This window comes from Quercus robur, chromosome 2 (assembly GCF_932294415.1).
Source record: "Quercus robur chromosome 2, dhQueRobu3.1, whole genome shotgun sequence".
NCBI lineage: Eukaryota > Viridiplantae > Streptophyta > Magnoliopsida > Fagales > Fagaceae > Quercus > Quercus robur.
In genome coordinates, this window is record NC_065535.1 from 46,530,910 (window position 1) to 46,536,909 (window position 6,000).

A 6,000-nucleotide genomic window follows, 5' to 3' on the forward strand; every position below is an offset into this window, starting at 1 on the left:
GGAAAAGTAATGATGTGTGTGGATTTTAGGGGTTTGAATAAAGCTTGCCCTAAGGATGATTTCCCTCTTCCCCACATAGATGTCCTAGTGGATAACACGACCGGTAATGCCTTGATGTCTTTCATGGATGGTTTCTCAAAATATAACCAAATCAAGATGGCTCCTAGGGATATGACGAAGACCACCTTCACCACAGATTGGGGAATCTATTATTATACGGTAATGCCATTTGGGCTCAAGAATGCAGGAGCAACTTGTTAGGACATATGTGTTTCACATGTTAAGAATATATGTCATTACTTTATGTAATTGGCTTATCCTTTGACAAAACGCACTTTACTTGTATTTGGGTAGATTTAGGATGCGTTTAAATACTTCAAGAAACCATGTTTCAAGATCAAGTGTTGAAGCCTTCAAGTCTGTCCAAGAAAACAAGTTGATAGTGTAAATTCATTAAAACTCGACAACTGCATCTATCAAGCTTAAGAAAGCTGTTCAAAGACTGGTGTGCTTGACACCTGCTCGACAGCTGCTCGACACCTCCTATCTGTCGAGGTTTAAGAATTTCAGAATTCAAATATGATTTTCTTGGGATCCGTGAATATGTTTTTGGGCTTTCTTTTCTCCTAACCCTAGACATATAAAAGGATTGTTTTAAGGCCCGTCAAGCAGTTCACAAGTTGCATAAGCATTGAGCAAACTCTGTTCAAGCAAATTGTGACCGGAGACGAAGTTCTTGCCCTAGTTCATCTCTTTCTCTTGAAGAAGTTGCTGTGTATGTGCACCGTAGGGTTTTGTGACCAAGCATCTTCTTGATCTTCATCGTGTGGATGAACTGAAGAACTTTGCAACCAATAATCTTCTTAGTTGGTGATTGAAGTCACGTACTGGGATCCGCGCAATTGGTTAGTCATGTACTTTGGAGTCGTGCATCAAAAAGGGGAACTGTCACTACAGAACAAGTCCAATTGGGTATTGGGGTAAGGGTTCAACTATAGGTTAGTAAGGTACTTGGGATTCCTTTACTTGTAACCGCTTGTTGTGATAATAGTGGAGTTTCAGGAGTGGTGACCTGAAAATCACCCAGTGGGGTTTTTTCCGTTAGGTTTTCCTCATTCGTAAACAAATCACCGTATTATTTATTTTCCACTGCTTAATTAGTTTATTGGTGATTTGTTTGTACTACCATGCGTTTGCATGATAAATTGATTAATTAATAACTTGGCTAATTAATTAATTAATTTCTATCACAATGAGTCATTCAGTTTGTGGCCTATCACAACTTACCAAAGGATGACCACAGCTTTGTTAAATGACATGATGTATAATGAGGTTGAAGTATATGTTGATGACATGATTGTGAAATCCAAAGATAGAGAGGGTCACATCATTAACTTAAGGAAATTCTTCGAGAGGATTAACAAATATAAATTGAGGTTGAACCCCCAAAAGTGTACCTTTGGAGTAACAGTTGGGAAATTGCTAGGCTTTTTAGTAAGTAATAGAAGGATAGAAGTTGACCCATTCAAGATCAAAGCCATATTGGAGATGCCTCCACCCAAGAGTGAGAAGGAAATAAGAGGATTCCTAGATCGGCTACAATACATCAGCTGTGATTCATTGCCAAACTGACCTCTACTTGTAAGCCCATCTTCAAGCTCCTAAGGAGGAATGAACCCCATGCATGGAACGATGAATGTTAGAAGGCCTTTGAACTTGTCAAGGAATACCTTCTTCATCCACCTATCCTAGTGCCTCTAAAGCACGGGAAGCCATTACTACTATACCTTTCTATCATAGGAGATACAGTTGGAAGCATGCTTGCACAAGAAGATGATGATAAGAATGAGAGGGCAGTATACTATTTGAGCAAAAGATTCCATGATTATGAGACTAGATACACCCCTATAGAGAAGCCATGCTTTGCACTAGTATGTGTTGTACAGAAGTTGAGACACATCATCCTACCATTCCAAATATGGATAATAGGCAGAATGGATCCATTAAAGTATCTATTTAAGAAACCTGCTTTGAGTGGAAGATTTTCGAGATGGTTAATCCTATTCACCAACTTTGATTTGAAATATGTGGCGAGAAGAACGATCAAAGGAAGCACAATATTAGATTTCTGTGTTGAGAACCCTATATGCCTTTGGCTATTAAATTGAACTTTGAGGCAACTAATAATATGGCAGAATATGAAGCTTGTATCGTTCGAATGGAAGCTCTCCAAGAGTTAGGGATAAAGGAAGCAGAGATCTCTGGAGACTCAACCTTGGTTATAGCCCAAGCACATAAATTATGGAAGGTAAATGAAGAACATTTAAAGCCTTATCAACAATATTTAGAGGACTTGACCAAAACCTTTGATAAGATTGAATACACCATCATCCCTAGAGTTTAGAATCAGTTTGCAGATGTCATGGCTACCTTAGCCTCCATGGTTGAAATACCTGAAGAAGCGTGGATATGACCCTTAGAGATTGAATAGAGTTATGAACTAGTGCACAAGGGAAAAATCGAGTCTTTAGTCTTGGCTATAGAAGAAGAAGGGGTTCCTTGGTATTATAACCATGAAATTCTTGGAAATAGTTGTATCCTGGCGGCGCCAATAAGAGAGAACGTCGTTCGATAAGGATGATGGCTATGTAATATATCCTATGTGGAGGACAGCTCTATAGGAGGTCTTATGATGGTATACATCTCCATTGGTTTGAAGAAAGAGGAAGCTAAAAGGGTTATGGAAGAAGTTCATCAGGGAATTTATGGTCCTCACATGAATGGAAGAATGTTAACTAAAAAGATCCTAAGAATAGGGTACTATTGGAATACAATGGAGACTAATTGTGTAGACTTTGTGAAGAGTTGCCACGATTGCCAAACACATGCAAACTTGAACCACGTGCCATGTAGCGAGCTATACAGCATGACCTCTCATTGGCCTTTCTCAGTTTAGGTCATAGATGTGATTGGAAGGGTAGTCCCAAAGGCTTCGAATGGACACGAGTACATCCTAGTGGCAATTGACTACTTCACCAAGTGGGTGGAAATAGCCTTATACTTTGTATTGAAAGTCAAGCATGTGGCTCGGTTCATAGAAAATAACATCATTTGCCGGTACGAGGTACCACAAGAGATCATCTCAGATAATGGCTCCCACTTTGAGGGAGAGGTTTGAAGGATCATGGAATTGTACAATGTTAAGCATCACATGTCTTCACCATACCAACCACAGACTAATGGGGCTGTAGAAGCAGTCAATAAGAACATCAATAACATCCTAGCCAAGATGGTGGTGACATACAAAGACTGGGCCGAAAAACTTCCATTTGCTTTATGGGGTTACAGAACTTCTATCCGTGCATCAACTGGGGTAATCCCTTACTCTTTGGTCTATGGATGTGAGGAGGTCCTTCCCATTAAGGTAGAGATACAATCTTTGAAAGTGCTAGTAGAAACCAAGGTCTTAAAGGAAGATTGGATGAAAGAAAGCTATGAACAATTGGCTTAGATAGATGAAAAAATCGGTAGGATGCAATACCGTGCACAAGGGTACCAGAAGAGGGTTGCTAGAGCATTCAACAAAAAAGTGAAACCTAGAAACCTTAAGGAAGGGGACTTGGTCCTAAAGTGTTTAGAGATGAAACTTTCGATCCAAGGGGGAAGATGAAGCCAAGGTGGTCTAGGCCTTTTATTATCAAGAAAATCATGTTGGGAGGTGCTACAAGAATTATAGATTTGGATGGAGAAGAGATGCTTCACCCAATCAACATGGATAGCCTCTGAAGACACAACATTTAAAAAGAAAGAAAAGAAAAAAAGTCTGTTAAGTTGAAAAACCGAAATGGCGGCCTAGGCAAAAATTAAGGCAAAAAGAACCCCACTAGATTGAAAATCCGAAAGGGCGGTCTAGGCAAAAGATAGGAGAAAAGACCATGGGCATGGCGAAAATTCCTATGAGGACGTCATGGGCAAAAATTACATGGCATGGAAAAAAAAAAGAAGAAAAATAATGATAATAAGCAAATATAATTAATGGATGGTTCTCTTATTACTCAAATTAAAAGATAATAAATTGTTTTCATAGGGGATCAGGGGCTATATCCAGGAGGCAGGCTCTATCATTGGTCTTCTTTCAAAATAGTTTGTGAGCGCTATCTTGGTGTAGTGCCTCATTGAGAGGTGGTGGGATACTATCCACACCTTTCATATTGCTGAGTGGGAGATGACGATGACTCCGTTCGACTTTTACCGTATGACCGGTCTTAGCTTCGAAGGGTCCATCATCAATTTGGATGGTGCGTTGAGTATTCAGCTGGGTCTCGACATGTTGGGGAGGAAATACTCCACTGAGACCATCCACTACTTTGAATTGGTGTAGGATTACTTGTTCCTTCCATAGAGGACCATGGAGGAGTGTGTCTGTATGGCTAGGGCTTTCCTTCTCCACTTGTTGGGGGCTTATCTTTTTACCAATGGTGGGAAACGGTGTCGTTGAGGTGGTTGACCCTCTTTCAGGACTTTGGAAAGGCACAAAGGCCTAACTGGGGGCAGGCATGTCTTGCCTATCTCTACTCCACTTTTGATGCTCTCAGCCAGGGCACCTTGCGACAACTGGTGGGGCCTTGGAAGCTCCTTGAGGTTAGTTATCTTTTCATTCTTTGCACTTTCACTTATAGCTTGTAGTCTTGCAAATTGTGTTATCTCGAAAACTGTCATCTTTTGCATCTGTCATCTTACAATTTTTCATCTTGCATCTAACCTGTGGTTTATGCTTCTTTTTGCAGCAGTAGGTTGTTAGGTATGGTCTTATAACTCCATGCACCGACCTAGTTCTGAAGGATTTTCCTCAAGTGAGGGCCCACCTTGCGAGGTTAACTTCTGATAAGGTAAGTTTAAGAGTTCTAGTTGTTCATGCTATTTCATGTATTTCCTTTAGAATACTCTTCTTCTAACCTTGTGCCATTATAGGTAAACTAGGCCCCATGGGTTAGCCATCCCCTTCCTGCTACTCAAGACTTGGAGCTTGCCGCTCTAATTGCTTTAGAGATTACCTGACCCCTCGAAGGAGTACGCTTGATGGCGTTATATTTGGCGGAGAGGGTGAGGTGCTAGTTAGTGGGTAAGGATGACCTACAGATTCTGATGGACCCTTCTAAGTTCATGCTTGCCCCACACTACATGACTGATGCCGAGTACAACAAGTGGGGGAGTGGCGTCCTATGTTGAGTGACTTTTTGAGGGGTTGGACTATGAGGAGTTCAACATCACTTGCCTTATGCCTTCCCTTACTGTTTAAGTATATGCTCAATCTCTTTTTCTTTTCCTTTTTTTCCTTTTCTTTGTTTGTCATGACTTCTAATGTGGGAAATTGTAACAGGGGGGACCTACTACCGATGAGCCCATTAATCCTCCACACCTCCTTTGGACAGTCTATGCTTGTGGTCCTGATGGCTTTACTCAAAAGCGTGCCGTGCCCCGTAATCCTAATGTCATGGGCTATCCTTTCCTTCCCAACACTTGAGCGATGGGTTCTTTTTTCCCTTTGTCCTTTCTCTTTTTGCCAAATTTCTCTTTTTGTCTCAGTCACTATTCCTTCCTTCTTGAACTACAACCCACTATCCAAGACCATGAGGAGTTGGTGTGGCTAGCCAAGAATCTCAAGTTGGAGGCGACCAACTACTTGAGGGAGCTATACGGTCCTAGAGGAGTGGCCCACCCAGGCGGTGGTGATGATGATGATGATGACGACGATGATGGTGGTGAGGAGGAGGACTCGGAGGCAACTCCTAGCTACCAACCAAGGAAGAGGTGACACTGTTGATTTCCTGTAGTCACAACACATATAGACATACAAAATACAGCTTTTTTCTTCTTCTTTTTTGCTTTTAGTATTTTTCTTTCCCTTTTAGCAACATTTAAATTCAGTTTGAGACAAAGGATTGTATTAAGAACATCTTTTTACATTTATGCTTTTGATTGGGAACTTAGCACTTAACT

General features: G+C 40.9%; 1 long non-coding RNA gene across 1 annotated transcript; it reads left to right on the forward strand.

Annotated features, from left to right (window-relative positions):
* Window positions 1–4,098: 4,098 nt before the first annotated feature.
* On the forward strand, window positions 4,099–6,000 carry LOC126706548 (uncharacterized). Its single transcript, XR_007648644.1, has 4 exons — window positions 4,099–4,641; window positions 4,788–4,889; window positions 4,972–5,299; window positions 5,381–6,000. It is a non-coding gene; the product is annotated as an uncharacterized LOC126706548 (long non-coding RNA).